The sequence below is a fragment of the Lichenostomus cassidix genome, chromosome 7, assembly GCF_008360975.1.
Source record: "Lichenostomus cassidix isolate B80296 chromosome 7, HeHo_3.0, whole genome shotgun sequence".
NCBI classification, from domain to species: Eukaryota; Metazoa; Chordata; class Aves; order Passeriformes; family Meliphagidae; genus Lichenostomus; species Lichenostomus cassidix.
In genome coordinates, this window is record NC_139488.1 from 6,983,304 (window position 1) to 6,999,204 (window position 15,901).

At 37.0% G+C, this 15,901-nt stretch overlaps 1 long non-coding RNA gene across 2 annotated transcripts in view; it reads left to right on the forward strand.

Annotated features, from left to right (window-relative positions):
• Positions 1-12,327, forward strand: part of LOC146434447 (uncharacterized) — a 68,465-nt gene extending 56,138 nt beyond the window's left edge. The window contains exons 1-5 of one of the 2 annotated variants that reach the window (XR_014853387.1): positions 4,676-4,971; positions 7,879-8,012; positions 8,774-8,908; positions 11,322-11,420; positions 11,877-12,327. This is a non-coding gene — a long non-coding RNA (uncharacterized LOC146434447). Of the gene's footprint in view, positions 1-4,675; positions 4,972-7,878; positions 8,013-8,773; positions 8,909-11,321; positions 11,421-11,876 lie in introns of those variants that run through there. The other variant, XR_014853388.1, reaches the window with a different exon arrangement.
• Positions 12,328-15,901: the final 3,574 nt, after the last annotated feature.

Here is a 15,901-nt window from a genome sequence, read left to right on the forward strand (position 1 = left end):
TGCTCAGTACCTAGCCTGCTGCTGCCAGCAGGAGGCTGGAAGACTTTGGGGTACTGAATCCTGCTGAATGGCAGGACCACAGGAGACCAAACTTTTACCATATCAGCAAAACATAGACAGTGCCAGAAATTCAAACTGATGTTCCTTCTCTTGTTGCTATACTTTCCTCATGTGTTTCTCGAACACCACGCTGATGGCTCATGGGGTCATATGACCCAAAATTTAAATATCATCTTAACTAGCTTAGGCCCCCAAGAAAGAGCTCAGTAAAGGGAGCTATCTGAGACAAAAGCTCTATTAAAGAAAAAAGACAGAGTGGAAGTGGCTGCCAATTTTCACCTAGGAGTCCTCTTGTTTGATATTACAGTTCATTATGTACCTTATGCATTTCTTCCTTGCATGTCCAGAATTGCCTTTATCTGGATAGCTCAGAGCCTGTTTTCTACCCAGACTTGATTTTGCTCCAAGAACTAGACAGCTGAACAACTAAACACAAGGCAGCCCCAGTGCAGTGCGTGCTCTAGCAGCACATATACCATGTTCTTGGAAGCTGAGAACTTTCAAGTTTTAATACTTGTGGTGCTTTAAACAAGGCCAAAAGTGTTGCCTATCACTGTATGGAACATGCATGCAGGAGTACACGTACATTCTGTAGGGGATCACATTTGACTTTTGTTTATACAGGTTTATTTTTAAAAGCTCTGGGAAAGGCTCTGCTCTGTGTTAGGTAGAGTGCTGCAGATGGGCTTTGCATTTCCTTATCATGCCTTTGTTTGCCCAGGGAGACACTTTCAGCATGGGTTGCCTGGCGCTTCTTTAGTGCTTTTGTCTACATACCAAAGGCTCTTGGTTTATTCCTGCTGGAGCCTCCACAGCTTTGCCATTTGTGCAAGTAGGAAGACACCTTTGCTGAGAGAACAGTGTTCACTTCAATAAAATGTTCTTTCTACTTGTAGTCCTCTCTGCATAGTAGATATGAAAAAGTAATGTGTATATCAAGCATTAATAGAAAACATTCAGTCAGTGCAATGACATTTTAAGTTATATAAATCATTATTTAAGACGAAGGCACAAAAATTGTTATGGTCCACCTGTCTGACAGTGAAAATGGCAATAGCCCAAATCAGTCTTAATAAAAAGATAAAACTTTGCGGCTAAACTTGGGTTTCAGAAAATTTGTTGGTTTTAAATATTGATGCAAGCCATATATATGGGAAAAAAAATTATTTTTGAAGTGCTACTGCCATCCAAACTCAATTATAGTTAGTTTGCTGCAGCTCTCAAGCTCTTAGATGGATTTTGTTTTCACACTGTGGTGTTAGTCCAATATTGGCCTCATAGTTTCAATGAACACCAATGAAATCCAGGGAAATCTTTTATGAGTGTTTGAAGTAAAATTTATGTTAAAACAAGATTGAAAATTTTTAGGGCTTGATTTTGTACTGCAAGATACACACAATTTCACTGAGAGTTTTTTCTTACCCTGAGTGAGAGAAGTGACTGCCTGGCTCCCATGTAGCTTGTTACTTCGTCTGAGTTCCAGCATCATTTCATTTCCCTCAAGCAATGCATGTTCTATTTCTAGGGGGGTTTTGTGTGTTTGGAGTTTTTTGTTGTTGGTGGTGGTTTTTGGTTTTTACCTGAATATTTTTTTTGTTCTGAAGTCTGTTTGGTAAATCAAGTTGTGAGAAAAAAATCTATACAATTATTTTTCTGTATTAACTTGGAAAAGATCTCTTCAGGGGCCCAAAACAAAATTCTTGTCTCTGTTCCTAGAACTAATACTGCTTTAAATCTCTTTAGGTTGTTCTGTTGTTTATTCCCCTTGAAAAGCGATCTCTCTCCTGTAAGTACATATTTCAAAGCTGCTATGTGGGACACAAAGAATCATTCTCCTAAGAAATCAGAATTATTTCTAATTTGTTTACATTTAAGTATGCCATAGCTTTCTACTTGGAACAAAAGTTAATTTTACTAGATTTTAGCATGATTCAATATTATGTAAAGGTTTATAATTTCAGATGTAAAACAGGCAAAACTACTACAAATCTAATTTGTCTGTGTTTCTTGCCATTATTTCTATGCCATTGTCCATGTTTCTTGGTGTTTCTAAGTGTCTTGGTTTCCTTCCCTCCGCTGCACTTTTTTCCATTTCTTCTCTCTCTCCTGTCTATTTACACAATGTGATGTTTATGATAAAACTTTGTCTCAGTAATTTTGTTCAACATTGTGGATTTTTGGCATATATACTGTGATCAAGATTCCCTCTTATGTGGCTTCTCAAATGTGCCATACAGGCCATTGCTTCTAGCGCTTGAACAGATGTATGCATCTGCTCTGTATTGGTCTATCTTGTGTCAATAACTAGTTGAGAAATGAATAAAAGGACTTTGGTTCACAACTGTTCAGTATTTTACTCTTACTTAGGTGGCCAAATTTGACCGAATATGTTCTAAATTCTCAGAGCTTCTCTCCATTTGTAATTTTCCATTTAAATTTTTCCCAGAGAATACATCATGTTTGGTTGTTTGTTTATTGTAATACACAACTGTACTTTCTTACGGTAGTCAGCCTTACTTGGTGACTGTAAGGACATCTGGAAATGAGTGACACTTGGAAATGAGGCTTCTTGATTTATGTTGGCTCTAGGCAGGCCCTATGAAATTCCTCTGAAGCAAGATGGAAGACGACAAAGACAAAGCAATTAATTTTAAAATATTTGAGTGAAAATAAGCTTCTGTGAAAAAAATAATCTCAGGTTCCATCACTTAGAATATCCTCAATAACTATCACCAATTTCTCTTAGCATTTCTTTTTTTTTCTGCCTTCAACCACCCCTATTACCCTAAGTACAGCAGAAGCAAACACAAGGGGAAACCAGGCTGAAGCTACAGCTACTGCTTTGATGTGCTGCCTCATGACAACATAATTACATCAGATCTGATGTTGTGAGGTAGTTTTGTTCTTCGGAATAGAGTGGAAGAGACAGATTTGAATGTTAATTTCAGCCTTCACAATGCCTTCCTGCTCAGCACCACTGTAATTTTCATTAAGTCTCTTTAGTGCAAAGGAGAAGAGATCAGCCCCTGGTTTTCGTCTTCATATGGACTACTGTGTGACGAACTGAAAGTCTTGGTTCTACTCTGCTTCACCATGAGCTGAGTCACAGAGCTAAACATTCTCAAATTTGGTAAGGAACTGAAATATAACACAAGCGTGAATCCTGTGGCTTAAGTCTACCTCTACATGTGATTTCCCACTCACTACAAGTTTTACTGCCTTTTTTTGCTATTAAAAGTGACCATAGCAGAGGTATAGGAAAGCTCTTATATCAGCCAAATATAACCATCACCTCTATTCTGTTTTTTTCAGCCTTTAGCAGTTATTGTGACTGGAGAATGACAGACACTTTTGGCCAAGCAACCTAAATGTAAAAACCACACTTTTACAGCACACAGTTGTAATCTGGCAATCTGAGTCTCTATAACTTGTTGGCCAGATGGGAGTGAGACAGGAACAGCAGCACTTGCAGAACAACAGTCACCCAGGCCTGTGCCAGAAGGAGAGAGCTACCAGGGCATGAACCTTCAAAGTTACACACCCAGAATGCTCTGGATACAGTACAGAGCCAGAGGAAATGGAAGTACTCTTTGCTCAATCAACAAGAGGCAAACTTCATGTTTTGCACTGTAGCCCTTCCTGCTTCCAAGTGATGTGCACAGCTGTGCACATAATTCCTGTGAGACAGTGAACAGTCAGTCAGGGTATCCATGAATGCTGACATTTTTGCGGCATTCAGGCAAGCGTTTGGATTGATCCAGGTATTTGTTAAGGGCATCTGAACTGCAGAGGTCATGCACAGTACGAGATTCTGATTATCTCATAGCATTTTTTTCTTTATCTCTCTAAAAGTACACCCATAATTTTTACTGCTCACAAATTTCTAACTTAAAATTATCAGACACATAACGGGAAAACAGAAACACTCTTTCATGATATTCCACTACAGGAGAAATTAAGTGCTCAAAGAAAAATCCTTTGGAAGCATCCTACCTTCTGAGATCATAGGCAAGACACTCAGGAATGTAAAACTGGTCAGATCTTCAAAGGAAAACATTTCTATTCTCTTTTCTCTCATTAAGACATTCTGTCTGCATGTAATAGGCGTAAGCATCCCTGAAGAGTGGCTTTGAAGTTTTTTTGGTTATGGGGTTTTTAAGAATAAATGAAAGAAACCTTATTTTGTCATTTAGGAAACTGTATTCCAAATTTATTACAATCATAATGAATTATTTTCATAAAATACCTTTTTTTCTCTTAATACTGCTTAAAATTATTGTGTATTATGGCATGGATATCTCTTTGATAAATACTTAAATATAGTATATAATTTAAGTAGAAGCCAAATCTCTGCAAATGCCATCAAATATCTTGGACTTCTCTAACTAACTTTTCAAGTAGCACATTCTGATTTACTGCCTTGATGGAAACACAGGAAGGAACAATAGGACTAGAATTTCTTTCAGGGATGCTGTTTAACAAAAGTGCTGGAGCCTAGGTATTGAAAGGGTATTTGTAGCATTTGTCATCTCTCTTCAATATTTGGTTTTTTAAAGTCAAAATCTGAGTTTAGTTCTTCTTGTTCACATATCTGTCCTTTTTTATATGTAGCGACATTTCGGTGGGTGTAGGATAAGGCCAAAATCTTGCTTCATGAAGTATGATACTGAGAAAATCTTGTTCCCTTTGGCATTTTCCATCCCAATAATTCAGTTGGAGAAGAATGAGAAGGGAAAATTTCTGGGGCCCGAGCAGAAAAGTTTAATTCCAAAACGGAAAGGTCTCCCAGATGAATACAGCAAACCAGACAAGTCAGTAGACACGAACTCTGGCCCATAACCTGCAGATAAATCTGTTTGCATGGACGATTACCTACACAGTCCAGTGATGTCAGTGGAAATCCATGCAGAGGTAAGGATTTGTGGGCAGACATTTGGCTCTGCTCAAGTTAGGGAAGCTGTTCAGGTATTCCATTTCTTTGAAAAGTGAGATAGACTTTAGTTCCTTGCTGCCATTCCATGCTTTTACAGTAGACCGTGATTCAGTTCAAGTCACTAAGAATTGCTGGCTGTCAGGCTGAGCTGGATGCTGCATTCTTCCTTCACCACTGGGAAGTTACCTCCATATATCTTGGACAAGGGCATGAGTGGAATTTTTTTTATATTTTTTTATTCTATTACTATCTCCTTTTTCTTGCCAAACAAAGCTTATTTGTTTGGCAAGAAAACACAAAGCTTAAACGCAAAGCACAACAAAATTTATTCAGTTTTGCCCCAAGTTTGGTCATGTGTGAGGAGACAGAGACTAAGAAAAGGTGAAGTTGGACTTCTAACAGAGTTTCATGGGACAGTTGACTGTTATGTAACTAAATCAAAACAGTGATACTGTAATTTTTGTACTTTCATGACAAAATTCCCATAACAACTAAATTCTTTATGCCAGTTTATAAATGCTAAAGGCATCTTTTATGCATACTGCTCTATAATCCAGTCATTACTTATGAAATACAGAAGAAATGTATTTTATTTATGTATTCTACAGTGTTGCTATTCCAAACTTAGATACATGTTTTGTAAGTATTTATAGTTCTGTTTCCTTTTATTGTCTCTACTTGCTTTCTTCTGCCATGATGTTGGATATGCTTAGCCAAAAAGTAACAGAAGTCCAATCGATTACAAACGTAGAAGACTGACTTTACTTGCTGAAGTCTTCAGAGGAATAAAGAGAAGTCCTCTGAATAATTCAGACTTCCTGATATCTTTTCTTTGACTCTATCTTTGCTTCTGTTTTCTTTCTTTAGACACCTTTTAGTCATCTTCTTCTACCTATGTTCAGAATACCATTCTGAAAGTTTTTTCTCTTAGAAATCTATGATAGTTTAGACTAACTTTTGATGGACCAAGTGAAACAAAAGATTGCTGTAAATTTGGGTTGTTTCATTTGTATTTATTGAGTTCCATGGACACCTTCCTCATTAGTTTTATGAGTTTTAATGTAGAGTTTGCTAGGAACAAAGCATGTGACTGAGAAGAAGCTGTAACATCTATGCCTATTGTTCCACCTGATATTTTGGTTAGCACAGGTATCCCATTTAAAACCTGGCTCTTCCATTCTTCCACCTCTAACACAGATGTTTGGAAGAATTATCAATATATACACTTTGAGATTCTACAGTGAAGGAACCCTAAAAGTCAGTGTAAGACCATGATGGCAGTTCTAGCCTTTCCACTTTGGCCTCTATGAAAACAGAAGGCTAGTGATGCTGCCAGGTTCCCAATTAATTATTAAAGTATACTTTTAAGTTCTTTAATTTTTGCTGTTATCTGGACTGCATAGTAGTCAGGTAAGAAGCATCACAACAGAAAATGGGGAGAGTAGCTCACTATTTCTTGGAGTACCACTGTTGTGGCTGGAGCTGCCCCTATCACAGCCTTGCAGCTCTGTGTGAGCGAGGCTGGGAAGAGCTCTTAGCCTCTCCAGTAGGTATTTCCCTGCTTTACTCATTTTAAGAAATACTCACTCCTCTGATTTTGGCTATTACTTTTCTCTGGCACAGCTCAATTATTTTATAAGACACAAACCTTCCCACACTTCAGCTCACGTCTCTGGCAAGCCAGCAATCCCTGTTCCTACAAAGCCAGAATGTATGGAAGGTAGCCATGCAGCTGACATAGTTTGATTTAAAAGACTGTGATGGGAGAGAGCAAAGTAATGAGTCCTCCAAAACAGGAGGCTCTCGGAAGAAACTGTTGCTGCTGCACATGACTGACCTTTCTATTCATTCCTTCTGGTCTCTGCTAATAGCATTTTGGCCTTCACAAAGCATACTTCCCAAAAACCTTGGATTAAATGGAGAGAAAAAATATTTTGTGTACTCCATGCAAGACTTTTCCTTCAGGTGTTCATTTGCCATTCAGAAATCCATAGGGTTTAACTTCCTTTTTGCCACAATTTTTTTTCTCTTTCAAGTACTTACCAAATTAGAGCACCAGGGAAATCCTCAAGACTCTTAGACCATGTTTTTTGTTGTGCGTGTTTATAAGTTACCATGTGGACAGTTATGAATTTATGGATTACAAAATGGATAGATTCTTGGGGGTGTCCTGTGCAGGGACAGGAGTTGGACTTCAATGATCCTTGTGGATCCCTTCCAGCCTAGGATAGTCTATGATTCTCTGATAGTTAATGCAGTCCTTTATTTTAGCCTCCTTTTTAGTCTCTTGTCAGGATACAAAATGAACAGTAATAATAGGAAAGGACACCTTTTACTGGTAAGATTCTGTGTTTATATTTTGCTGCTGATTGTGTTGTATATGGAGAACAATTTCTGCAGGAGCTCAAAGGGATAACTCTAGGTAATCTGTGTTGTAGTCCAGCATTGCTGCCTGCTAAGTGCTCTCTGCACCCAAAAACAGAATAATCCTGTAGGCTGACGTATTTCTTCTTGCAGGTTTTTTCACGGAGACATCCAACAAAATGTTTAGTGAAACTACATCATTATATTAATATTTTGGTCCCATTCTTTCAATACACTTTTTTTTTTCTGCTTAGAGATGTTCATATCCTAATAGACATTCAGTTTAGAGTATTTAATTTAGAATATTACTTTTAACCTTTTAGGTTATGTTAAATTTAGCCTAAACACATTAGATGAAAATCCAGAAGGTATTAGACCATATGTAGCTTTAGACCATATGTAGCACTTCTATGAAATACTGTCCTGACTTAACTGGGATTATTCAGGTATTTAATATTAAGTGCAAAAGCTTTGCTGAGCTAGGACCTTGTGTAAACATAATATCTTTCTTGGTTTTACAGAATTAGGGGGAAATATGGGAAAGCTAAACAAGACAAACTCAAGATATGTGCAGCTTCTCTGGTATGTTAATCTGCAGACAGAATGGAGAAACAAAATAAGATGCAAAACCTGAGAAACTGAATTCTAGGTCAATGTGAGTAAAAATTATTCTCTTGAAAGATGACACAGAAAATTTTTTAATATAATTGAGACAGACATTTTTGTTTCTTGTTAGCATTACATCCCAGTAGCTTATATAGAATAAAGATACAGTTTAAATTTTTTTAATCATTTTAGCATTACAATTAAGGCTGTCACTTTATCCTGCACAAATGGGCTCGTAATTTTCATATTATAGATGGAAATTTTGAAATTTACTTTTTGCAAATGAACTCCCTGTTTAAAGACCACAAAACTAAAAGGTTGCTGTTATGATGCCTTTGCTGCACTGGACTTCTGTATCTTTTCATTTCTGTATCATTTTTGTAGTGACATGATATTTCATTATCGATTTCAGATGGCAAGGATCATGTCCTCTGTAATCCATTAGACTCCCAAAATATCTTTTCCTAATTTCAGCCATAAAAAATTTCCTATCTAGTTTTCCTGTTTTGAGGGCAATAAGCACTTACAGAAGGCAATCTCAATAAAAAATGCAGAGCACTGTCTCATATAAACAACTTAGCACTTTTGACAACCTTGGAGGAGCAAACAATTCTAAAACTACACATCTCTTCGTGTTTAAGTTGCAATTGAGCAAATCCATACACTGACAGAGATCTGAGCCTCATTATTCATTCAGCATTTTGAAATTCTTTTTCTTTCTGTATACACTAATTTCTAATTGGCCGAATGTAGGAAAAGGCAGGTAAGGTGGTGATGGCTGACTTGTTTGTGATAAATTATCTTTTACAGCCTGGGATGATTCTCTGCTCACTTAAAATTGTCCAACTTTGGCATTAAGTTATCATTTTGGTATTGAAACCTCTCAAAAAACATCGACCTTATGCACCAGAGCCTGAAATGGAGAACTGAATTGGAACAGATAAGGTTTGAAACTGAAATGTCCATATCTATTTAGGAACACAGTTTTTTAAAGGATGAAGTACAGCTGGGGCAGTGCACAGAGAGAAGGGATGATATGAAAGCTTTGTCCAGTATGAATGAAGTTTGCTGAAGCCTTAGCTCATTAGTAGACTGAAGTTTAAGAGTTGAGCAGCAAATGAAAATTTAAGAAGTATTTTAAAAGAATAGAGTAAAAGAATTGGTTATATAATGTTGAAATACACAGCCCACAATAACAATGTTTCTTGTTAGGTTTTCTTCTCAGAAAATTATTTTTTTGTGTTTTAGTATCTTCTGCTGAATGTGTAATCTGAGTCCTTTTCAGCCCAATTATTCCCAACAACCAAAACCAAACCAGTACATTTTGCAAAATAAAATATTCTAGACGTTCTAGTGATATTGTCCAAACTCATTCTGTTTATGCAACATAAAGATTTCAAGCAGTTGTGTGATTATTAGGGTTATATAATCTGGTATTATAATTTTTAAAGATTAAGGATTTAAAAAAAACAACAGACAGCATGAAAGAAACAAGGAATAACTGAAAACAATTCTGATGGTTCTGAAAAGAACAAGTTCAGGTTTATTTTACATTAAATACTCCAGTACTTCTCTGTCTATTTCTTGCCCAGCCCACTCTGTTACTTTCAGTAAGTTCTAAATTTATCTTAGAAGGTAATTCATGTTCCCAGCATGATCAATCTTCTGTCCACAAAACAGTGACCATACAGGTGACCAGCTGAACTCCCTTCCTTTGGGGGAAAAATAGGAAGGGACACATTCTGTTTCTCTGCAGCCCCTGTGCCTGAGCACACAGCAATTTCATACCTGTGTCTCTCAGTTGGCAAAGGAGGTTTGGAGATCGCAGTTTGTTTAGAGAACAATTTGACCAATGTTCCCCAGCCTGAGAGACAAATGCTGGAGAAAAGTTTGAGTGGTTTATGAAATAATGAGAAGAATGAAAGAGATAAATAAAGAATGATTCTGTGTTGCCCTGAGCTAGAGGGCATTGAACGAAATGAATAAGCGCCAATATTAAGCTACACAAAAGGATTATTTCTTCACAGACCACAATGAAATTCAAATTGCCAAGGCCATGGGCCTTGCCATGGGATGCTCTGAATGCTCTTTGTATAGGTTCAGAATTTTCCCAGAGAACTCACAAGGAAAACAAACCAAAGCAAGCAAAATCCCATTTGGAAGATATTAAAACAGAAACACTGCTTGCTGCTTAGGAAATCCCTTAGCTGTAAATTGCTAGAAGCAGTTTTACTCTGGGAGAGTATCAGTTTGGAATTGCCCTGCTCTAACACTCCTCTTGAGGAATCTGCTGTTGGTCACTGCTCAGACTAGAATTTGAGTTTGGAAGGGCCTTTAGTCTGATCCACTATAGGGGAAATAATGTTCTTGTACTAAGTGATGCATAATGCACTTTGCAGAAAACTCCCTGGTGCACTGAGGTTCATCAGTAAAAGTACAGTGTTAAGTGAAATAAAGTATGTTTCTGACCATGCAACACCTTCAGTGAAGGAAAGAACATGGGGTAAGGAGTAGTGACCCTGTAGTCAAACTAACAAACACAGAGCTAAATTGCAGCTGCCTGATACTTCTGTAGAAATTTCTCTTAACATAATGTAATATGTTCATATGAGCTGGACATAGCACATCACATATTTACGAAGATGTTTTGCATAGGAGAGGGACAGTTTCCTTTTCTGTGACACACATTCCTTATTATGTTTGTTTCTTCCATGAAATAAGGCCACACTGACAGTGCTGGTCTGTGTGTTCGTCCTAAACAGCTAGAAATATTTACGAATCAGGTGTTTTCTCTTGTAAATATCCAGGCATGCAGTATTGATGGCTCATTTAGATTTACAAGTGTTAATAATCTCACTAGGTAACTATAGGACTGCATGACAATATAAATAAATAATGAACAGTTTTTATAGCATAAAGCAGTCAAGATTTTGATGTGTCTGAAGCACTCTCATTATTGAGTTCCTAAAGTTCAAATCGAAGTCTCATGACAGCAGATTATTTCAGGGAATACTGGGAGGGAAATATGGAGGGAATAAAATAAATTATTTCTATTTTGTATAGCATGTGTAAGTGTATAATGTAGTCACCATGTATCTGTGACTGCAGAAATAAAACATGCTCTGAGTTCATAGGTTTTGTAGGGCCTCATGTTCATCATGTTAATGGTGACAAGAACAAGGCTAGAGTATTTAAAATGTTACTGTTACTAGTGCACTTAGGAATGGCACACAGTGTCATTTTTCCCCATTACAGGAATTTGCAGAAATCAGAATATATAAAAAAGAGTATAAAGTTGAAGTACTTTCCCTTTGAGAAAAGAAGAGAATAATTTTTAATTATGACTTTATGTCTTCAGCTCAGAACATGAAGTAATTTGCCAGCATGGAAACCAACAGCAGATGAAATCAGGAATGGAAACAGAGAGAGCAGGACACAGACAGCATAAATATGCACAGTATGTTATCTTTATTCATTTCAAAGTCTGTAATTCAGAAAAGATTTTCATCTTGTTCTTTTAATTTACCAAATAGACCCATTTCATACCCTTTTTCATTCTGTACAAGACTAAAGGGCTAATGACAATTTGCCTTATTTGCTTTCTTTTTTTCTAACCAGCTCTTTGGTTAAATGGTGTGCAGTTGAGAATATGAAAGCCTTGCGCTTCTGCAATTCTCACAGTACAGTAATCCTGCTCCAAAAAGTTGTTAAACTGGCAGTCAACTGCTCATAGGTCTTGTACCCTTTGTTTTCCCAGTTAGTTAAGAATCCTGTTCTGTTTTACTAATTAACTGATGGCAACATTTTGTTTTAAACCTTTTTTTCTAATGTGCCTGATGAGAATACAGGCTTCTTTTTATTGTTTAAATCTTGTCTCTATTTTAATATCAGGTGCATGTCTTTTGATCTTTAGATAAGCCTCATGGCTATTTAATACCAAGTTGGGACAACAGCTGTTTTTTAAAGGAATGGGTTTTCCAAAGTCTGATGTTACCTTTGGGTTACATATTCTTCTCTCCCATTGTCAAGTTGTCTTTTCAACTTCACCTCTGGTTTCATGTTCCTAATTGCCACATGTGCTGTAAATCCTGCATGGTCTCAAGCATCAGAAATGAGACAAGGTATCTTCTTTCATTTTCTGTTACTTCTGATATTCTGTTTAATGCTTTACAGTATCACCCACTGGATTAGTTTATGTTTTGTTATCCCATTATGGAGACTTGGGAAAACAAGTGCCCATGTAATAATTTGCAACAATATGTATTTATTTTTAATTCCTGATTCCTGGACTATGAAGTGGACACACTATCTGTGTGTGTTTTAAAAACAACTCTTACATCCTAAGTGATCATAAATAAATGCTGAGATTGTTTCTAGTGTAAAACACACATTTACTAAAACCTAAATTTCAAAAGTCCTACTAAAATTCCTTAACAATCCTTTTGAAGAATTATTCTCTAACAAAGAAAGCAACACCAATTCAAGGATTTATCTAGCAAAGCTGAGTTGCATATTTTTTTTCCTGGCTTCTACAACACAGAGCTTTACAGAAGGTTCAACATAATTCTACCCACGCTGTCAGGAAATACGTTTTCCCTTAGGTAGCGTCCCACATCCCCTAAGAAAACGTGGTCTAGGACTTACAATCCTTTAAGACCACATCATGTTGCCTTAAATTCATCAATAGCAGCCTTAATTTAACTGTTTATATTTAAAGGCTACATTACTTTTTAAGGTAGTCCTATTACTTTGAAACTTTGAATCCTGAAATCTTTTAAGTTAGTTTGTCTCTTGCCAAACCGAGCAGCAGCGGCTGCTTCCTTCACGGTGTTTGGTGTTCAAACCCCACGCTCAGTGTGTATAGAGAGCACCTGCACACTGGGCATGGACATCTTCTGTAGCTGCTCACAGCTGCACAACAGCCCCATCCTACAAGACTGGCTTTACAGAGGCATCTTCCAATCCAGATTCTGTTCCACAGGGCCCAGCGATGAAAAAGTTAAAAATTAAAACCAAAAGCAAAATGCAGGCAGTTGTGTATTAGGATCTGAAAAGAAAATTGCAAAGTAAAGGAAGCCATTCATTGTCTCTGGTGAAGATCGCTGTCCTTGCCAGCAGCATATGGTGCTGTGATTGAATGTCATAAAGGCTTCTGCATGTGAGAAATGCTACTAAAATTTGCTTTACAGTAATGGGGAGAAAAAGTAGCAACTAGAAACTGTGAATGGTAATGCCTAGTAACATATTCACTCCCTTTTAGTGAAATTATGTACACAATGAACTCCAGCGTATCCTAATGGTGGTAGCTCTTTTCTTTCCCATTCTTTCAGGACTGACCAGACTTCTGAGTGTTGTACCTTGGAGTACCATTACATTCAGTTCCTATTTCAAGTACTACATAAGCAGTAGCAAGTGGAACAGACTGGACACAAGCAGATTTAAGGATCCCATTTTAGCATATGGGGGGAAATATTTATAAGGTTTTCTAAATGCTGTGGTCAAAACAGCCCTCTGGTCTGGCCTGCCTGTAGAGAAGCTGCTGACTGCCCTGGATGCTGTCAAATGCTGTGTCAACAGCTCACAAGCCTGCATGGAGAATTATTCCTCTCTTTTACAAAAATTGCTCCTTTTCCAAACAAGTTCATCTTCAGTTGGCATTTTCATACAAAACTGCTCTCTTGAGGATGCTCGCAAAGTCTTGGAGACTAGAAGTGGAAAGGGCTTTTTAGGTCATCTAGTGTCTCTGTCTGCCAGTGCATGATTGTGCACTGAAGTGCAGTTTTTAATTCCTTGTCTATTGCAATTTTGTGCCATGTAAAAAGTGAAGCAGGATTTATCAGTTCAGACAAAAAATTCTGTGGAGAAAGGCTCTCATTTGCAGATTCTTCATGTCTCGTTCACCTTAGCTAACAGAAAGACTGGGAACTTTTGCATATTGTCCTTTCAGACTGAGACCACAACCAGTCATTTTGGCTTGAAACTTCATTGGAACTGAAAAAAAGCAACTTCTGAACCTTATTCTTCAGCTGTTTGTCAGATTTATTTGCATCAGAACTTCCATAGTTCTAGGCATAGGAACAGAATAAAAGGTAAAATTGACAATTTAAACTGTTCAGAAACACAAACTTCTGTCTTTGCTTTTTGTTTTTTAAGCAGAGCTCTGCCTTTATTGACATAGTCCCCAGACTAAAACTTTTCTTCAAGAAGTCATAATGTTGTGATGATGAGGCTCTGTGGGCCATCTCCCACACCATCTCACCCCTGATTCAGCTCTTTCCCTGAAAGAGGGCTGATGCTTTTTTGGGATTTTGATTGATTTACAATTACTTTGTTTCTGTCAGTGGAACCTTAAGGAGATTCAGTTGTCCAAAGTAGCTTCCAAAACACCTTTCATCAATGTAACAAGGTACAATGTAGTTAAGGATCCCCAGAAGATCTATCAGAGCTACCATAAAAGTGATAGTTTGCTACTTAAAATCATTTTGGGCATAAGGTTGCTGGATAACCAAAGATAGATGTTTCCTCATGGTTGGATGTACATAGTAGGTCCAAAGTTGCTGCTGCTGTGCTCACAAGGTTGTAAAGGAAGCACAAATGCTTTGGTATAATAACATCTGCATAGATCTCCAGGGCCTCTTCTTTCATCTTTCCTGTGTCTTTTAAGGTAGCTGCGAAGAAGCTGCCACTGTTCTGTTCTAAAATGTAGAAAATGCTATTAGTTCTCTAAATAACTGTTAGGTGCCTCTTTGGGGATTCTGAGCAGCTTTTTCTTGTTTCAAGACTCAGGATGTAGGACCTCAGAAACTGCGCTTCTCTAAGTTTTGCTGTTTATACACCAAATCTATAGCCTAACACGTGGCCACATATTGTGTCTTAATAACACCTCGTATGTTTCATTTCAGGTCTAACTATTGCAAAAGCCTTGCAGAAAAAAATATTTAAAAAACCAGCATACATGAAAAATTGTATAAAGCACAGTTACTGAAGTGAACAATCTTTCTCCAAAGGGTTAGAAAACACATTAAATGTCTAAAGATATTTATGTTAATTTGTACCTTGTACAAGGAAGTAATTTTTTGTAACAAACATAAACACAGCATTTCCACAAACTGTTGCATTGTCAATTTAATTGCTTACAATCTCTCCTAATATTAAGTTCCAGCTTGCCTTGATTGCTAGGTATTCATGAAAGCAAATGAAACTGATTTAACAACAGGAACCAAGAGGTATTTATTTCAAAGTACCTTATTTACCTTGAAGGATGTTTACCCAGAAATCAGGCAACTTAGTTCCAATCATTCCACTGAATCAAGATAGTATTTTTTAACTTTGTCCGGTTACTATATTGGTTATAATGATAAAAATGTCTTATTTTTATATTTGAGAGAGGACATTACAACATTAAATTGAAAATTCTAGTCTTTTCCTTTTATTTATACTGGGAAAAGGGCCAGGAGATCTTCTGGATGTGATTGCCTTAAAAAAAAATAACTTATAGCAGAAAAAAACCCTAACCAAAAAAGAAACCCCAAAGTGATTCACTCTAAAGCTAAGACACATGAAACCTACTTTATTTATAACATATATTTATTGGTCATTATGATATCAAAAGTTACTGACAGTTCTAGTTTTCTAGAACTAAGAAGTCAACTGTTCATTTTTTCCCAGGCTTTTACACATCTCATTGCTATCTAATCTTGTGTCCACAAACCCACTGTAAACACAGACCGATGGAAAGTAAACACTGAAGCCTCAGCATCAGATAAACAGAACATTGAAGATTCAATTTTTTTTCTGCGTAAGTCGTCCCAACTTAATTTACAGCAAACCTTCCATATGTATCAATTTTCATGGGACTTTATAAACTTTGCATTGTTTTTTCTGATGAACTCTACCGTTTTCCTGACCATACAGAGGCTTTGATCATACTTTAAGTAG